Here is a 21,185-nt window from a genome sequence, read left to right as displayed (position 1 = left end):
CTAATAATATCATTTTATGATAGTATTACCAGACTGAGAGAAAAGTACAAAGTTTTAAACACAGAGGTTTATTTTTAAGGACCCAGGCTCCTTTGAGCCATCTACTTTGTCATTTTATGATCTTTATCTTTGGACTTCTCCTCAGGGGAAGGAAGATGTTTTTTGCAGAAGAAGTCCTGGAGCCTCTCCTCTGGGAGCATTTTCTTTTCATTAGGAAATTTCTTTCCCAGAAGTTCCAAGAAAATGTTACTTTAGGTCTTTTCGGCTAGAAATGGTCACCTGCTCATGCTCTAGCTCCAAAACAGCACTGGTAATATGAAGATCAGGAATTTTTAGCTTCTATAAAGGAAGGAGGGCTCTGCCAGCAAGGAAGAAATATAGGGAAAGGTAACTGCACGCACAGTCATGTTAGTATTGGTTGGCCAACCCAATAGAATAATGATAGTTGCTGTGACAAACAAAAACAATACCCAGTGTCTCAAACAGGATAGAAGCTTGTTTCTTGCTTGTGCAGAATTCAAGAGTTATAAGAGCTCAGCTCTTTTTTCAGTTACAGAAAACCAGGCTTCCTCCGTCTTATGGCTCATCTAACTTCAACAAATGACTTTTAGATTCACTGTGCTAGCCTGCATCAAGTCAGCTGAAGAGGAAAGAGAATGGGGAAGAATATCTCCTTCTTAAGACCCTTAACCTGGCAGTCATGTGTACCACAGGCAAACTCATTCCATTGGTGAGAGCTAGTCACTTGCACTGTTTTGCTCCCCACCTATATGGAAAGGGTTTGAGAAATATAAGTCCTGACTAAGCTGAACTTCCCAGCAGCAATCAAATTGAGAACATGAAAGGAATATGTGAATAAGATAATCAAATAGTTTGATGGTGGAATGATTGCATTTTAAGAGTTCTGATTATGAATACATTATCACCACAGAGGGATATCTCTAACAGGAAATCACAGGGTATATCAGCATTTTTACTAATGACTTGTTTGAGGATATATGATGGCATGCTAATCAAAATTTTAGATATCTTAAAGTTGAGAGGAAAAGCTAACATGTTGGTTGAAAGTTCCAGAATCCCCCTCCCTCAAATCTTAAAATATAGGAATAAGGGATCAAATTGGGGATAAAACTGCTAGAAATAAATACCGCCTCCTATAGTTAGGTCAACATATTTAGCAGTACCATTTAATTGGGAAAATATTTTTTTAGTTCCTATTCAGGGCATTGTGCTAAGCTAAGTAAGGAATATAGAAATTAAGGGTCAATATGGAAAATTAACAAACTTGATTGTTTCTTGAAGTGTATGACTAAGATGATAAGTGAATTTGAAATAAAGCTTATGTAATTACTCATTTATTCATTTATTTATAACTGAGTCTCCAGTCTTCTCCCTTTAAGGAAATAGGGTATGTGTATAAATGGTTGTGGTAGAAGGTAGAACATGAGAAATGCTTTAAGAAAATGCTGATAAAATTAGTGGAGTGAAAGAAAAGAAATTTCTTCCAGGAAAAAAGATAAGGAAAAGATTTGGAGAGCAGAAGTTAATTTGAGTTATTTAAAGGTAGATAAACTAGGACATAGTCAGAAGGAAAGAGGTGGGATTGTCTTCCAAGAAGGAAGACAAAAACTGTAAAACAGAGATATCAGGAGAATTAGAAACTCTGTTTAACTGTAGCTTGAGTTGCATGAAGGAAAAAAAATAGGACAACCGGCCATTAAGTTTTGAGATAAAATTGCAGGTGATCATCAATGCTAAGTTAAAATTTTTGAATTTTATTCAGGAGGTAAGCAATCAGCAAATCATTATTACATTTTTACTATTCATGCATTAGAGGCTATAAAAGTCATGGAGGTTTTACGCGTTCATATGAGAAACGGTAAACAACAACAACAAAAACTCTGGAGCTATTTAATCTACAGAAAAGAAAATTTATGATCGGAAGAACTATTATGATGAAGAAGGATTAATCTTAATGTAATTCTTTCTTCATCTTTTTTCAAAAGCTCCTACACCACTTCATACCCTAAACTAGGAGAAAGAGTTAGAAATGGCAGGAAGGCCTTTTTTGGGAGTAGGGTTGTGTGGGGACATCTGATTATCAACAAAAATACCTTAAAATAATAAACCAAATGTGAGAGTGTTTAAATCTAAGCCTGTGACCATTTTCCAGGACAATGTAGGAGGGTGAGCAAAAGGCCTTCTGGAAATTGAGGCAGGATATCTAAGGTCTCTGTTCCAACCTAGAAGCACAATACTATGATTTCATGAAATATTGGAAGATTCATTATTTTTCTCCTTTTTTATGAAAAAATATATCATCCTCTGAGAGTTTTAATTCACTTAAAATGTAGGATTTATTCTATTCAAAATGACTGACTGAATATGAGCTGTTAGTTGAGACAAGGGTCTGTAAAGAGTTAACAGGAACAGGAAAGGGAACATTTACCAAGTGCTCCCTTTGGTCTTCTTCCATAATCAGCTTTTAAAAGCCAAACGTTACAAAACAAAGCAGAAATGTAATATTTAAACCTAAGCCATGCAGGACATTTATAGTGGTGGAACACTAGTAAATTATCACTTTTTCCATAAGTCTTTTTAAGAGTCAAATATGTGGAATCATTTCACTGCATCAGTTTTTTAAAATAAATTTATTTAGTTATTTTTAATTTATTTTTGGCTGTGTTGGGTCTTCGTTGCTGCACGCAGGCTTTCTCTAGTTGTGGCGAGTGAGGGCTACTCTTTGTTGCAGTGCGTGGGCTTCTCATTGTGGTGGCTTCTCTTGTTGTGGAGCATGGGCTCTAGGCATTCGGGCTTCGGCAGTTGCGGCACGTGGGCTCAGTAGTTGTGGCTTGCGGGCTCTAGAGCACAGGCTCAGTAGCTGTGGCACAAGGGCGTAGTTGCTCCGTGGCATGTGGGATCTTCCCGGACCGGGGCTTGAACACATGCTGCACTGGCAGGAGGATTCTTAACCACTGTGCCACCAGGGAAGTCCCACCATTATCATTGTAATTCTACTTAGCAAAAAGAGATCATTCCCTATTGCTCCAAATCAACATAAGCTTCAAATAATTCCTAAATAGTTGTCTTACAACAGGCTCTCTCGCTTGTCGTACTGAGTTAAATCTTCATTGTGTTATTGGAGAGTGTCCATAACTGGCATACATCTTGCCTATCAAATATTATTCTCCTAAACTTCCCAACATAAACTCTCCAGTCATATCAAGGCTGCTCATTATTCATGATAATTCCATTTTCGCCTCTCAACATTTTCTTGGAATATCCTTCCTCTTATTTCCTAAGTTCAAAATCTACTCTTTCTATAAGTTTTCCTGAAGTCTTCCTAATTAGTCTAGCCTATGACAGCTTCATCCTTCATTGACCTTGACATAGTAATTACTGTCTGTACTTTATATCTTGATACTCAGTTGTATCTAAATTTATGTAACTTTTTATTTGTTCCATATTGGTTTTATTTCTCTTCCAGTCAGGATATATGTTCCACAATGTCAGATGACACATCATATATCAATTCTGCATTCCCTGGAATATGTACAATGGTACTGGGAATTAAGTGAATGTCCTAGAAGTATTTATGAAGTAGAGTTGGTTTGAATTGAATTTACTAAGGTCTCTCATATTTTCTTTGACTTTGGAAATAAAGATTGTCATCACACAATAATTTTTATATTATATATTATCAAACTATTAAAAATAAAAGATTAAGATTTTATTTGTTATAAATTTGTTCTCTTTTCACCATTATTATTATTATTTGCCTTGATCTGCCGTCACTGTCTGTTATCTTACTGCACTCTTGCTTTCTTAGGGGACTTCCTCGTAGAAGACTAAGTTATGTTCAAAAGGAAAGAAGGGAGGTATTTTATTTCAAGAAGGAGTCTGAGGTATAATAAAATCAATCTGCAAAAGAGGTCATATTTTATAATTGTTAAAAACAATAACATGCTTACTTATTTTACCAGCAACCATGAAAACTATGAAAGGAATAGTTTTTATGTGTTTGTGTATATGCTGGGGGTGGGGTGGGGGTGGCGTCTGAAAATTGAACATATAAATTTTGCTCAGGTTAAACCAGAGAAAAAAAATTTTAAATCATATAAGGCAAATCCATAATCTGACTCTCATTTCTGAAGTTAAACTTCCATGAATTTAAACTTGCTGCCATTATGCGATTGCTATTTCAAGCTCTATGACTGACTGGGAGTTCACGGAGACTAGAGCATCATCTTAATCCCCTTGTTCCTAAAGTAAAATAAGATACTGTATAACAGATCCTCAAAACAGATATTTATTGGGTGAGTAGAGTTTATTATTGCCACCATTGTTCTATTTATTGATTTTTTTTACATTACATTCTCTTTTCTTCTATTGGTTATTTATCTTTTTAATATTGTTTTTTTTTATTTGCTTCCCTATCAGGGAAAACAAAACCACCTTGTAAAAAGGTCTTGTGACTACTTAAAAAATCAGATTTCTAGGTGATTCTTTGTAAATTTCTTCTATTTATACTATCTAACCAGACTGAGAATTCCTGAGGATGATGATATGTGTTTCATTTACTGCTGCATTTCCTGCTTCTAGTCCAGTATCAGGCATAGATAGGGAGCTACACAATAATATAGAATAAAATGTAGCCTCCATTTGCTCAATGTTATTACTGAGAAATGATAATCAATAGTATTAACTGTTTTACAGTCTGATATGGCTGAGAGTGTTACCCAAAATTTTATAATGCTTATGAGAAAGACTCTGGACTCAGAAAGCATTTTGGATTAAAATCCTGGCTCTGACACTATAAGCTATGTGACATTGGGGGAGTTAGCAAACCTCTTTTAAGTTTCAGTTTCTTCAGTTGCAAAATAAGGATAATAAGAGCACTAATTTGATGGGACAGTTACAAAGATTAAATGAGGTAATGTATGTAAATCTTATACTAATTGCACATTAAATATTAGCTATTGTTTCTACTGTTTTCTTCCTGTAAGATAGAAACAATGTGCAGAAAGGATATTACATGTAAATTAATTTAGTACCAGCCCCTGTAATCTTTGCACTTTCTCAGTCTCATTGTAATATTATGACTTATAATAAGGAGTATGTATTTCATCTTCATCCCTGTTCCTGGCACAGAGGTCCTAAAACTCTTGGACTGTTGACCAGTGATATAATCAATCATGCCTATACAATAAAGCCTTTATAAAAACCCCAAAGGAGGGGGTTCAGAGTGCTTCAGGGTTGGTGCTGAGAGAAAGGTAAACCAGGAGAGGGCGTGGATGCCTGCATTCATTCTTCCACACACTGCCCTATTCATATCTACCATGTGGCTGTTCCTGAGTTATACCTTTTTATAATAAACTGGTAATCTAGTAAATAAAATGTTTCCCTGAGTTTTGTAAGATGCTTTAGCAAATTAATCAAACCCAAGGAGGGGACTGTGGGATCCTCCAGTTTATAGCCAGTCAGTCAGAAGCATAGGTAGCAACCTTGACTTGTAATTGATATCTGGAGTGGGGGAGGAGGGCTGTCTTGTGGGATTGAGACCTTAAGCTGTGGGATCGGATGCTATCTCCCTGTAGATAGTGTCAGAATTAAGTTAAATTATAGCATGCCCAGCTAGTGTCGGAAGAATCTGGGAATTACTTGGTGTGATGAACACCTTCCCTCCACCCCACTCACATATTTAATGATGAGAGGTGTCAGACATGAAGTATTTAGAGTAGGGTCAAGAGTATTGTGGAGAGTAGAGGAAACACAGGGATGAGTGTGTTTTTCCCAAACACAGAGGTTGATACAATTACAGCAAAATATCCTTAGTAACATGATAAATAACTTCATCTCTTTCAACCTCTTTAGAAATATATTAATATTAATAAGATCAAACAATTTATTGAGCAGCTAATATAAACCTGGCATCATGTTAAACATTTTTTTGCATATTCTCATAAATTATTACAACATCTTATGAGATTAGAGCTACTATTATGCCAATTTTACAGGTAATGCTGTTTCTAATTTCTCATATCTTGCACTTTTCCCACTTATCCTATGCCACCTATACATATTTATATAGTTTTCGATAGCTATTTGTTGAACTTTTGTCTCACCATTAATCTGTAAATTCCAAAAGAGTATAGACCACAGCTTTTTTTTTTTTAAATCACAGTATCCTTAGAACTTTTTACAATTCTTGGCACACAGTATGAACTCCATAAATACGTGTTGACTTAATGAATGAAATAAGTTAAGAATATATCCAAGTCGACATAGCAATAAAAGTGATAGAACAAGGGCTCAAACCCAGATTCTAGAGCCTGTGCTCTTCACCAGTATACTGATTCGCCTACCTAACACCTGTGGCTTCAGGTGTACTCTTACTTTACTTCCCTCTCTGGTAGAGGTACTTTACCTGGCAGGTGGACTTGACTTTCTTCTCTGGCCATTCTTCTCAATCTCCTGTGCAGGGCCTTCTTGTATCCTTCTATCACCCTTTTCTCCCTCCTTCTATCATTGGTGTTGGTTTTAGTTCCTGTTCATCTTACTCACTAGGACACCTCATCAATATCCCTGGCTTCAGTTACCACCCACATTTTGATGACTCCCTCATCTGTATCTCTAGCTCTGGCGTCTTTTGAGGGATCCCACATATCTAACACCTCTTTTGATACATTTCATATAAGGCTATGTAGAATTGCTCTCCACCTCTGTGAACTGCCCTACACAATCCAGAGACTTCCCTTTTTTCTTACTAAGACTATTTCTTTTTCTACATTCTGAGTACCACTAAGTTCAGCCACTTGTTATTTCTCCCACAGTTTACTATGTTGTCCTCCCTGTGTAGACCTCTAAATTTTCTCCCAGTACCCATGTTTCCCTTCTGGTTTCACAGCTAATTAACGAGTGACTATTTGTCTTAGACTCCCCTGCAGGGTCTGGCTGGCCATGAGTCCAAGTTCAATCCAATAGTCTGTGAGCAGAAATGATGTGTACAAATTCTGAATCATGTCTTCAGGGAGACATCTACTTCCTCTGAGACTCTGTTTCCCACTTTTGCTGAGAAATAATAAAAAATGCATCCATGGCCGCTTGTATTTCTGCATAACTTTGGAGAGCAGGCTGTCTCCTGCCCTAAACAATCTGCTTTCTTTTAGATTGTTAGCTAAAAAGAAAATCCCTCCTATTTCACTTAGAGCATTGTATTTTAGGGTCTTTCATAGCAGTTTAGACTGTACCCTAAAAACTTCATAAAATTAGTTTACCTAACTCCAGTCTTACTCCAGTCCATTCTCATACTTTTAAATGAATGCACTCTTTCAAAAATGCAAATATATAGTTGGGCCAATCTCCTGTTTAAAATTTAGAAGTGGCATTTACTTTATTTCCAAATTTTCTAAAATAAGCATATATTGATTTTATAATCATGAGGAAATAAATGAAAGAAATCTATTAGTGACTCCCTCAAGCCTTCAAAATAAAGTTCAAGTTGCTTACCAGGGCGCCGGAATCCCTTATGGTTTGTCTTCTGTCTATTTCTAGAATCATAACTTTTGCCACAGTCCTACAAGCCTCCAGGCACATGGATCTTTCAGTCCCTGGATGGCAACAGGCTCTTATGCACATCTGTGTCTTTTCATCTTCTGCTCTCTCGGTCTGGATGCCTTTCCATGTTTTTCTGCCAGACAAATGTCTACTCATCCTTCAGGACTTAGGTCTAGACTCAGGTCAAGTACTGTAGCCTCCTAATGCTTTAGTGTCAATTAAATGCCCCTAATCTATCACCAAATCCTGTCTATAACTTTATCAGGAAGATTTCATATTAAAGTCTATTTCCCCACCAGACTTTGTCTATTCTCCCACTAAAAATGTACTCTTATTTAACCAGATTCTATGCCATTCATCTATGTTTCTATGTATGAGAAAAAATATTTTTATTTGAATGAAGAGATCACACTTATTTTTTTTTTAAACCATAGGGTCAAATGTGACCTTAGACCCTAACTATTGTAATTTCTACATTTATGCCCACACCAGCTCCTCATAAAGACACAGAGTAGTAGGAATATTTAAATTGAAATGAAAGTTATAATTCCTATGATTAGAATCTGACTAGGAATGTATATTTCTTTCAATGTCAGCTTTCTCCAATGACCTTGAAAATTTCAGTGCCTTGGAAGAATTTAAGAAGTTCCTATGAAATATTATTTTTAATTATTGAAGAGATAATATTTTTGTAAGAAATGGAGATTACAGAAATGTTTGCAGTGTTTTATATAGCATATAATCAATGAATGGTTTGGCTTTGGTAAATATGGAGCTGATCAAACACTGAAAGACTGAATTTACAAATATTCTCAAAAGCCAGTGTTCGGGTCCTCAAAACTAAAATAAATAAAATTTAACAACTTTCCATATTCTTTAGAAACTTCTCAGCTCTCAGATTTCTTTAGTTAAGAGAGGATTTTAAAATATCCCACAAATGGTAAAGTGATTGTACTTCTTTAAACGTTCATACCCAAATTTCGTATTTTTCATAATTTATCTGAAGGAACTGACGTTCCACTATTCAGGATTTTTCTGAAATATGATGCTTGATAGATTAACATATAACTTCATGTGAATTAAATATAAAACTGTGCTGGTTATGGGCTGATCTTTTAAAATTAAAATTCCTATTTTCCTAGACCTTTTATCCTTGCCCTGGGCCTGGTTTGTATATACAGAAGAGTTCAGTAAAATAAGTTAGTTTTGTATGATTTACATATAGTCATTTGTTAAGGAATTAATATAACCACATTGGTATGTGTTCTGTTGCAAATATATAAGTGTATATTAGTCAAGGGGGAAATGGCATAATCAGAGCCAGCTTCATGGGTGCACAACGTTTACAGCCACAAACAGATAACGTTTAGAAGGTCCTTTGCTTGGTTTAATATTCTCCTAGCCCCTTCTGGAAATTCTTAACCATTTTCGAACAAAGAGGATTTTCATTTTGTATTGGGCCTGATACATTAGGCAGCCAGTCCCAGATATAATTTAAGTGATTCTCCCAATTTTGAACAACTTCTTGGGGAATGCGTGGCTAAAATGCCCATTTCTAAGCAGCTACCCATGAACAACAAACCTAGGGTCCTAGCTGTCTGCCAGCCTCTACTCGCCCAGCTTACTTGTCAGGAGCAGCACAAAGGTTAAAAGAGAAAGATTCTCCTAAGTGTCAATCCCTCCCGCTGGCTCAAGAGAACAAAGCTGGCAGGCAAAGTGAATCAGATAGTGTACTGTGTACACCCATGCTTCAGGATAAAGCCGATAGGTCTAATTTCAGCTTTACCAGCCTTGGTAGTGTTCCTTTAAGTTCACTAAGTAGGATATACCTGTAAGCAAGCAGTCTAATGTTTTTGTGATCTTGCTGCTGTGAAAGTATTTAATAATAAGCCTCAGAAGTTGGGAGGTAAGAAGGAAATTTATGACGTCTAATGCCAAGGTGGTGTTCAATGTGTTGAAAGTTGATTAAATTTCCTTTTAACATCCCTTGAAACTGACATTTTGCTGCCATTTAAATGTTTTCCCTCCAAACTATTTTTTACACCCATGATTTAGAGTGATATATAGCAAAGCAGTGGCTATGAATTGGCCCAAAATGATTCTAGGAGTAATGAGCAGGATTGAAAAAAGTCTGCTCCTGTTCATTTAAGGAAAGTAAAGCTAACTTTATCCTGCAGCTGCATGCAAGGCAGGGTCAAAGATTTGAGACTACTCAAATAGTGCCATCCAAATTTGATCGGTTTGAAGTGATAACTAGGTTCCAGAATCCCATAGATTGATAAAAGAAAAAATATATTTAAATAGATTAGGGCATTCTCAGCTATCAGTTGCAAAATTGCTTGCTATATTCACATGCTTCCATTTTTAAAGTTACATCTGTTTTAATCGAGCTAGTCTAAATTTATAAATTAATATGGCATATTCAAGTATCTGATTTTTAGAGAGGATTACTGTTTCCATATGCACATCTATCATAGTCAAATGTGGAAGCCAAAGCTGAAACCCTATAAATGCTACTGATGATGCATTTGTTAACATGTATCATGTAGAACTTTATAATTACTATTTGACTGCTCAAATAATACAAAACAGAACACATCATAAATGGAGTAATGCAGTATCTTCTGTATAGACCATCAACTGTGACCAGTACAAAAATTTAGCACTAATTGTGTATATTCTTTTTTCTCCACATCATTCTATTTTTCTCCACATCAATAGGTAAAAAACAGAAATCCAACAAGACTTTCTTATAAAAAGAGGCAGGAATATTAACTACCTATTTTCTTTTGCTTTTGAGTCTAGCCCAATGGTTCTACTTTATTCAACCCAATATCTCCCTTTCATAACAGATATTTTAAAATGCCATTCTACGCAGGAAGCATGCGAAAATAAAAGAGCAAAACATTCTTGTGGACACTAGAATTTTTTTAAAAAAAGGATAACTACTAACAAATAAGGTTTATTTATATATAATAATAGAAAGTGAAGAATGATCTTAATTTATGCAGAGATAGCATCCCTACAAAATATAGAAGCATGGTTTCTCCTAAAATAATTCTCTATATTAAAAACAGTACGGAATAATATTAAAGAATCACACAAAGCGTATAATTTACCTTGAATTCACGTCAAGACATGCGGTCAGACTCTAGTACTTGAACAGACCTTGGGAACCCTAGTCTCTAATAGGTGACAGGAAATAGAGGATAGATTGGAATATGAAACAATAATATAAGAAGAAGCTATGGTTGTGTGGTAGACTTCTATGGGCAGTATCAGAATAAGAGTAGAAAACCTCTGGCCACACAAGAATAAGTAAACAAATCCAATATACAATCTTCACAATATTCTTTATCACTGTAAAATAAGTGAATATAAATATGAATATAACTATAAACATGCTTGTAGCCTTTATTAAAGTATCACCCAAATTTCATGTATTTCTGCTATTTAATAATATTCTTATAATACTGTTTAAAGGAGCCGCAGTTATTCTTTGTTTCATGTTTACATGTGTCAGCTACAAAGGAAGGATGATACAAATGAAGACTGGTAACTCAATTACCACGAATGTCATTGCCATTGCCATAAATGACATTAGTTTCAAGTATAGTGAAAAATTCTTGAAATATTCCAAACTAAACAAAGTAAAATCTTTCATGGATTTTCACTACAGTTACATTTCTGGAAAATTTAGTCTGTGTAAAAACTGCTCATGTCAAATGGTGACAGGTTCTGGGCTCAGATAATTATAAATAATTTTTCCCTTATATGGATTTCTGATGGTATATTCAAAACCTGAGAAAAACATGAGGAAATATACTTTATTGTGTGACACCATCCTACTCATCGCAAGCCCTGCAGCATCCTGCCCACTCCCCCATAAAAAGCCAGTACTGCCCCTTTGTGACATCATTGTGACAAAATCACCCTTGCAAATTTCCAAAATGTCCCCTAGGGGGAGCTACCACCTCCATCAAGAAAACTAGAGTCCCCATCTGTTTTAAAAAAAGTTTTGTGATACTTTCTAGTAGAGCATACTTTCTAGTAGAAGTATTTACATTTAGAATAAAATATGATTACAATTTTTCATTTTTTAATTAAAATTTTTTCTAGATTACCATTTTTATGTTGATTAATCAAGCATTTGTTCACTTATGAAAATCCAACTTTATTACCAATGAATGTACAAAATTTTAAGTTGGAAAAGTTAATACTAACTTACCACTTAAACGACCAGAGGTGTCACAGTAATTGATTAAACAATATGATTTCAACTTAGAGACCTGGTTCAAGACTCAGGGATGATTTTTACTAGTTGTGTGACCTAGTATGAAAGGCTGACCTAGTATGAAAGGTTGACCTAGTACTTAACTTTTATAACCTCTCATCACTTCATCTAGATATAATAATGGTAACTTACATTGTTACGTTTTATAGAGGCAATGTATATTTTTAAAAACCTACTTAACAATTAAATATATATTAGCTAATTGTTATTGTTATAAAGGCAGTTTTAGATTTTCATTATATTTCTTGATTTTTTGTTTATTTATGAAACAAATACCCGAGGATATTAAACTGCATTAAAAACTGTGGGCACTGTCAAAGTAGGCAATTCAAAAAAAGGGGTAAAATTTGCATTATAATAAAAGTGATAAGAAAATGTGTCAGATAGAAATAATTGTTTTCTGGGACTTCCCTAGTGGTGCAGTGATTAAGAATCTGCCTGCCAATGCAGGGGGCATGGGTTTGAGCCCTGCTCCAGGAAGATCCCACATGCCGCAGAGCTCGTGTGCTACAACTACTGAGCCTGCGCTCTGGAACCCACGAGCCACAGCTACTGAAGCCCGTGTGTCACAATTACTGAAGCCCACACACCTAAGCTCCACAAGAAGAGAAGCCACCACAGTGAGAAGCCTGAGCTCTGCAACGAAGAGTAGTACCCATTAACTGCAACTAGAGAAAGCCCACACGCAGCAACAAAGACCCAATGCAGCCAAAAATAAATAAAACAAATTAAAAAAAATAGAAATAATTTTTTTCTAATTGTTACACATTTTATATAGCAAAGTCTTTTCCTTTTCTTTCAGTGTCATGATTTTACTGTTGCCAATATTGGTTGAGGGGTGTCACAGCCAAACTCTGCTTTAGTCCCTACACCAAGTAGTGATTGTACTAACAGTCATGGGTCACATGCTTTTTGAGAACAGGCAAGGACCTTAGCTGCCCCAGAGCCTAGCTAGTTTTTTTAAACATTTTTTGAGTTAGACTGAACACATTTTTTCCCCCTCTGCTTTAAAACTCTCAAGTACCTAAACCAAACTTATCAACTAAAATTATAAGTATTCCCAGAATAAATATGCGGCACACATATGAAGTGTTAATCTATGCTAGTTTTCCATTTAACCGAGAGTACCTAACAACTTCTTTCACAATATAGAGTTATTTGGAGGGTGGGAATGAAAAAATGAAATATATTTCGCCAGGCAGAGCTGCGACTTAAAATGAAGTCTTCTTTTTCCCAGTCCCCTCTTCCGCCCTTAATTCACCACAAAGCCGTTGAGCTTCAAGTTGTTAGATATTTAAATCTTATGGATTGGTAATATGATTAGCAGTGTATTCTTTTTAACAAAATCTATTACAATAACATTTGAGCATTGTGCCAGGGCCATTCATCTCTACAACTATATGTATTTACAAACCCCATTCTTTTGATGTTCCCATAACCCCTCATAACCCCACCATTTTATATGATTAGTGGTTACACTGAGAACAAATTAACTGGTTTGGCCTGAATGTTAATTTTGAAACAAATCTGTTTTTACATAGATGGGTCTCGTGGCACGTTTGAGATCCTACTATGCCATGGGGTTACTGAAAGAATCCTGTGGATGGATTTATTAGTCTCTCTTTTTGACCAAGTAAAACATCTGCTGGATCAGGTGGCAGCTTTGTGCCCCCCTCTGCCACTCCAGCCCCTCTCACTGCACCCTTGTGAAGGATATGAGCGCCAGTCCCTGACTTTCTCAGCCTTTTTCTCAACCTTTGCTCTCCTCCCCTGACCCCCCCAGGCCCTATATTCCTAATCCTGTTTTACTTTTTTTTTTCATAACATTTTTACCACGTGGAAACATGTATTAACTTATTTATCTCTTTCCTGTCTCTCTCTTCAATAGAAAATAAGCTCCTCAGAGACCGAGGCTTTGTTTTGGTCACTGCTCTAACCTGTGCCCAGGAAATACAATACAGTAAATATTCGGTGAAGGAATGAACAAAGCAAAGGTTTTCTTGGTCTTTATTAATGTAATCGATTTAGAAATTCTATTGTTGTTGTCTCAAGCGGTCCAGTCTAAAATTATACTTAGAGAATAGTAGATCAAATTAGAGATTAACTGAGGAGCAGAATCAAGATGTTATTTAACCATAAGTGGAAATCTGGGAACCGAGTAATCTTAGGAGTCTAATTGAGGATAATCTTTAAAAGCTTTCGGTATACTCTTTCTGTATCCTAGAGAATGAAGACCTGAAACCCTTGAAAAATGACACATTCACATTTGTATTTCCATCAGACAGCTTTCTTAAATAGTAGTGTTGACCCTATTTATGACCAAAGACACCCCTTCACACCTAGCTACATCTCACCTGGGTAAGTTGGTATAGCTAAGAATCAGTCCACCTGCCACTTCCAGAATAGCTAAGGAAAACAACAAGATCGTTGTTTTCCTCACTTAGTAGTTTGGCTATCAATTTATACTCCCAAATCATTAAAGATATCAGAGAAAAAAAGCGAATCATGAATACTACCTCCCACGGGGTACAACTGGGAAGCTAATAAGTAAGCAGAGAACAGAAGTCATGTATCCCAAGACATACCTTACCAATTGCAACTTATATGGTCAAAATCAACTGATGCATTTTGTAAGGTAGCCATGTTTTCCCAGGAGGTCTGGAGACTTACAATTGTATAAGCATTCATATAATTTGCATAGATTTGCATACCATGCTCAAAACTCCTCTTACATTCACATATGTAAAATACAGTATAAAAAAAAATAAAATCTTACAGTAGTTGCAGTCAGGTCAAATATTCAGGAAGTCTAGAAGAGGTAAGGTTCGGAATGGTCAGTGGACAGTGGGCCAGCTTCCTGAACTCCTTCCTTACATGAGGGACAGTTTCAGAGTAAACCAGAGAGCACAGCTAGAAAGAAAGAGGATCAGAATTAATACTGCTCTTGAAGAGAGTTATGTCTGCTAGTGCCAATATATGGAACATTGATTGGTTTGAGGCACCATACTAGGTCCCCTAAGGACTGTTTGTTGAGATCCTAGATGGTACTGAAGTAGAATTCTGTTTCCACATGGAGTGTCGGTGCCAGAATCTTTATACAAATGAACTGCTTATTATTTTTCCACCATTGCCTTCTCCCTCTTCCAAATAATACCAACATATACATTTAATTCAGAAAAGCAAGCTTTGGCTTAAAGTTCTTATTAAAGCTTAAAAAAATATTACTAGTATATAATTCTGAGGTTCATAATTTCCCTTTAAATAAACTATGGGTTAATGTGTAAACCCCCTGTGGATTTTTCCCTTTGTTTAAATAATATCCTGTAATTCAAGCCAATATACTTTACAATAGCATGTTAAAAGCAAATAGGAAAGCAGTTTAGCTCTAAATTAAGGTTCCTCCATTAGTGTTTCTACACACTCTGGATATTTTCTGATACAAAGCTTTGGTCTCTCCTTTCATGATGCTATTCTGCACTAGTAAAGTAAGTAACCACAGCTTCATAATGCTAAGCACTCCAGTGGGAAACACAACAGACTGCATAAACCAAAGTATTCATTTCATGAGGTTTTATTAAAAGCCTTCACCTCTAAATTGAGCTGTCATACACTGTTGGGAAACTTTTTACCACAGTTTATTTAACTATGTAAAACATTAAAGGAATGGAATTTCTTCCGCTTTTCATATAACGGACATGACCTCTCTTGCACACTGTAAGCAATCTATACAGCATTTAATCAAATTGGCTGGAGAGTAAAATCAGGCCATATGTTTTCCCATTTTCCCGAGTTTTCAGAAATGACCCCAAACTCGTTAACATGCTGTAGATTGTCATGTATACCCAGCAAGTTCTTTGGCATTCTTAATGAGAAGCTATACTGCATGATTAAAAGATATCCTTCAGATGAGAAGGACATTGGGTAATTTATAAATCATTCGTTTGTGACACAGCTTTATACAGCATTTCAAGGAACTGCATTAACTGCTTTTGCAGTTTCCTCAAATGTTGCTTTCAGCTGACAGTGTCATAGGTCATTACCGATTTTTTCCTTATGTAAGCAATACTAACTTTCTATTAAAAATACTAATTTCCACCCTACTACAGTGTCTTTTGAAGTAGGGTGTATATTAAACAAAATCAAGTTGCTTTGAAATATTAAAGGAATAGATTTAACTGAAGTGTTTTCAGACAGGTTGTTTTTCTGTATTCCTGATGACAGAAAGATTTTGGCCGACAAAGTCAATAGTAAATTTTATTAAAGTCATTATTTTCCTGTTACAGGCCTCATGCTTTAAATAAACTACAGCTGACAATGCTGTCTTACATACTGTCATACTGTAAAATGTCCCCTCTTTATTACCGCAGGGACAACTCATTTAGAACTTTGAAAGTGTTTTCACATTGGAGTTGCTCATTTGCAGAGCTGGCCTATGGCTGTGTTTAAAGAATGTGGTTGATACTTTTTTCCTCTAAATATTCTAGGGAAAAATATAAACTTGCCAACACAACATTTTTTAGATAAAGATTAATGTCCCTTCTCCATAGATAAAATATATCTCAATCTTTCCAGATTAATGTGCTCTGACTACTTATGACATTATTTTTCCCATTGGCCCGTTGTGTGTAAGAGCAAATCACTTGACATGGATATGAAATGTTTTCTTTCAGGAATTTTCACTTTCTCCCAAATTACATTCTTTAATAAATGACCCATCCTCTCTGTGTTGTCTTCTTGGTCAACATAATCTTGATTATAGGAATGTATAATGGTTAGAAATTGAATAATCAGCAGAAAACATTTTTTATGAAAATCAGAAAGAATATGTTTATTATTTTGGAACCATGGTATATCATTCCAAACGGTACCCATTTAACTCCCTGTATAATACACATTTTGTTCCACTATCCTTTAACATATATTGCATAATTTTTAAATAGATTTTCTTTTCTTTTCCACATGCACCCAAGCCCCTACTTACCCATGTATACTACTATGAAGAGAACAGAAACAATCAGAAGAAGAAAAAATGCAACAACTTGCCTTTATAGTTGAAGTGAGATGTGATCAGCATCACTCAACTCACTCTTATTTCCCGAACTCTCTTCCTATTTTAAGATATTTCTATGATGTACATCTATGCTGTTCAAGCCTATCAAAGCCACGTGAAACTTTAAAGTCTTCAAACTGATGGTCAGAATTGTTAGACTAACCTTTCTTCCCTTTGGAGAAAAGAGCAGAGCAGGAGAGACCAGATGCATAGTTAACTCTGCATAGATATGGTTGTTCCTATCCTCCGCTCTCACAATCTGGCATCGTTTCATTTTAGCTCATGCTACACTCAGACCCAGAGGAAAAATGAGAAGATGTGTGTAAACCCTTGTCCTAGACTAATAAAGACTTGATCAATGGCAAGTCTTTGATTTCAAACCCAGTTCTCTCCTGTTCGATCTTCAGACAGTAATCTTTGCTGCTGGTATGTACCTACATTCAGATCTTGTTGGTATCTATTTCTGTGGCCTTTTAGACCAAGTGAAATAGAATGGGGAACATAAAATGCTCTCCCTTGGAAAGGTGAAATAACTTATTTCAAAAATATACTGTAAATGAATAGCTAATAAGTGTCATCCTTATAAACGGAGAACTATTCTTTAATTAACAAACATTTGCAATTTTTTCCTGGTTTATTTCTTTAGTATCATACTGCAACTAAGCTATGTTTACATATTTTGTATTTTGTATTTAAATCACTTTCATTCCCCACCACAAACACACACACACATACACATACAATACAACCCATGATCCAGTCAATAACTATGACAACCCTCCCTGAATTTTCCCCACATCCCTTATACACAGTTTAGAATCCCAGCTAAACCACAATCACTGGAGTTCCTATACCACATGGTGTGAACCTAGATGGTATCAAAATGCCTGATTTGTGATGTGTGTGTTACTGTTCACTTAAAAGTGTTTTCACTACCTTTTCTTATCAATGGAAAACTTTCAAGATATTTAAAAGCAATGCCTTTAAATCTTCTGGCTGCAATAAAGCAAAAAATGGCAGGTGGCTATATGAAAGAGATAGAATACATTTAAAGGAAATCACTCATCGGGAAAAGGTGTAACATTGTTTAGAGTCCATTTATACACTTTCTATTGGGAAGAATTTGTTTTGAGATGATGTGGGATTCTTTCCATCTAACCAGTGAGAACACTAGCTGCTTTATAGAGCAATGTTGTTATTTTTAAGAAAGATGGAAAAATGAAACATTAGAAAACCTTCCTTGCAATAAGAAGAGTTGAGTTCAGCAACGATAAATAGAGAGGCCAGAAGGCTAAAGTTAAAACCACAAATTACTTAAATAGAAAAGATTAAAACGCTTTACCATTAGGCAACCTTTTTGAGGAGCAGAGGAGAGGGAACCTAATGCTTATGAAGCATGCTTTCTGACTAATTAAGGAAAAGGAGAAAAACAGATTGTGCTCTCGGCTCCTCTGAACAGGTTATCTAATGTGACTAATGCATACTTGTTAAAGGCACAGGGAGATGGTACTTTGGCATTCAGAGAAAAAAAAGGTGAGTATTCGCAATATAAGTCACTGAGACAAGTCTCTAAAACCTGTTTCGGTGAAAAGTTAGGTTCAGAATACAACTAAATAAATAATACAACTGGCCTCCCTTTAACCTCTGTAGTTTCCATATGCTTCCTTTATAGACAGTAACTAGAGGGCTTCCTTTCTTCCAATCACTCTTGCATTCAGTGGCAGCTGGGAAACCTCTATGTGGCATCAAGTTGAAACCTTTACAATTGTTCCCATTATAGGTAAAAAGAAAAAAATCCCCCAATTTATCACTCTCTAAAACAGTAATTTCTTATATTTAAGACTGTGGTCATAACTGCCATGTAAGTATGATAGTCGGACTGACGTTAAACTTGTGTCTATGAGAGACGGTAAACTTGTGTCTATGAGAGACGGTAAACACTTGTACTGGAAAATGGTTGATCCACTGTCACTATGTCACAGATTCTTAGCATTTTAAAGCTGGAGAGGAAGACTTCCCATTATACCTATGAAGAATTGAAGCCCTGACTGGAAGAATGACTTTTCACAGTGTTTGGTGCCCATCAGCAGGGGAATAGATGGGGAAAGTTTCTTGACATATTTGAATCTCCACTAGGGACTCTGAAGTTGTAGGAATTAACCCATTCTACAATATGATTGTTGTTTCAACCTAAGTGCATCCTAAAAGTGAGGAAATATATGTGGTCCCAGAGACAGAAGAGGAAGAATGGAAATTTTCAGATATTTTAAAGCAGAAAGAATATTGAAGACTGGTGTCTGGGAGTCAAGGTAATCTCCTGCTTGGATTTTTTTTTTAAATTCCAGAATGGTACACAAAGATAGAAATAGAAGCTCCCCTCATACCTGTTTCTGGCTATATTATGTCTAGTTATCATCTTTCATCATTGTTAGCTTTCCTTGGTCCTGGGAAACAATTAATCAGCGTTAATTTCTAATTGTGTACTCCTCTTTCACTTATCCTTCTGATATCTTTGGGAGCTGAGAGGAGAACATGGAATTGGATTGGCTGTACAGCTATTTGATTAATTGGTAGAAAATATTCATTAAAAGAGCAATGAAATAAGATAAAAATGTTGATTCAGTGTTTATAGACATAGTTAATTTGCAAATCATATTGAAATAATTTGTCATACAAGGCCAGTAAATATTACTTACTGAGTTATCTAGAAGTATGTATTATAGTATATACTATATGTATATATGTGTGTATATAAAATACATAAATATTTACATTATATTATATATTTATATTGTAAGTAATATAAGTAGTACTCACTGAGTTATACAGAGGTATAAAAAGTCTAAAAGAAAATATATAAACCCGTTTTACACTGATCATGGGAAATAATCTTTTGACTTATAAGTAAGAAGGTTCCATTTTGAAATAAAGAATAACAGTATTCAGGACCAGGGCCCATTTGTACTCTGTACCCATCCTTCCATACCTTGCTCTGAATACTTAAGACCCTGGAACTTCCTGCCCAGATGGTCCTAACTCTGCTTCTAAGGACTGCAAATCCCATTCCCTGGGCCCAGCCTTTCAAGGGCAGACTCATTCCTTGTTTAGGCACCTCTAAACCTGAGGAGCATCTAAAGAGTTACTGCCTGCAGAGGATATGCACAGTTTGATGTAGGTTGGCCTTAAACACATGTGCATGAAACTCCTCGTGGTACAAGACAAAGTCCAGGGTTGGAAGAGACAGGGGGTGGGAGATGGGGAGTGGTAGAGAACAACTGGGCAGAGTCGAAGGTCTGAGAGTGGGTCCTCCTCACTCAGCCATCACATCCCTGTAATAAATTCTGAGAGCTTTGATGATTCTACTTTTAAACCTGGGCTTTCAGATTTTTATGGGGGTTAATTTTTCAAGATAGGTGATTATAACGCAGTGTATTTAGGAGTTAATTAGGTTTATATAAAACTTTTATTATAGATAAATAATACGTGGGCTTCACAAATATTAAGAATAGGCTGGTAATAGGTTGAGAATTCTTTATTTTACTCAAGAACATAAAAACTTCCCTCTTAATAGTTTTGGACATAATAGATGCACTTTAAAATTTCAAATTGACTTGGAGGAGGACAAGGAAGGAACCTCTCAGAGTTTAGAATAGGACCTATTTCTATCAGCAGATTTAAGAACCTCAAAACAATGCATGGGCATTAAATAGAATATGCAGAAAAGTCTTGCTTCTGTAGTGGCAATTAATTAGACCCAAACTAGCATTGCTTCTGCTCTGCCAAAAAAATCTTAAAAGCCAGACACAATGACATCAAGCCATTTCTAAATAACTATACTTTTTTAAAAAGCTCAAAAATATTTACAGGAATAGGAAATATTCAGCATTCAAAATTGTAAAATTCATCATGTGTAGTATCCAACCAAAAATTACCAGGCACGCAAAAAAAAAAAAAAAAAAAAAAAACCCAAGAAAATGTGACACATAAGAAAGAGTAAAACCAATCATTTGTAACTGATCCAGAACTGACATAAATGTTAGAATTAGTAGACAAGGACAAGAACATTAAAAGCACTACTACAGTTGTATTCTTCATGTTAAAAAAGTGGAGATAGGGAAATCAAGCTTCTAGAGATGAAAACTGTTTGAGATGAAAATTAAACTGGATGGAGTTAATAGCAGATTTAAAATTGCAGGAACAAAAAACAACAACAAACAAACATTAGTGAGCCAGAAGACATAGCAACAGAAATTTCCCATACTGAAACAAAAAAGAAACTCCAGT

At 35.6% G+C, this 21,185-nt stretch overlaps 1 protein-coding gene across 1 annotated transcript in view; it reads right to left on the bottom strand.

The window, feature by feature from the left end:
• The window catches only part of LMO3 (LIM domain only 3), a 214,673-nt gene that overhangs the window by 186,745 nt on the left and 6,743 nt on the right, over nt 1-21,185 (bottom strand). The window contains exon 2 of the mRNA XM_079936982.1: nt 14,628-14,761. The gene's annotated coding sequence lies outside the window, so the exon portion shown is untranslated. The remainder of the gene's footprint in view (nt 1-14,627; nt 14,762-21,185) is intronic.

The sequence above is a fragment of the Stenella coeruleoalba genome (genome assembly GCF_951394435.1).
Source record: "Stenella coeruleoalba genome assembly, chromosome: 11".
NCBI lineage: Eukaryota > Metazoa > Chordata > Mammalia > Artiodactyla > Delphinidae > Stenella > Stenella coeruleoalba.
Note: the sequence above shows the minus strand (reverse complement) of the source record. Positions and strands in the feature narration are given on the sequence as shown.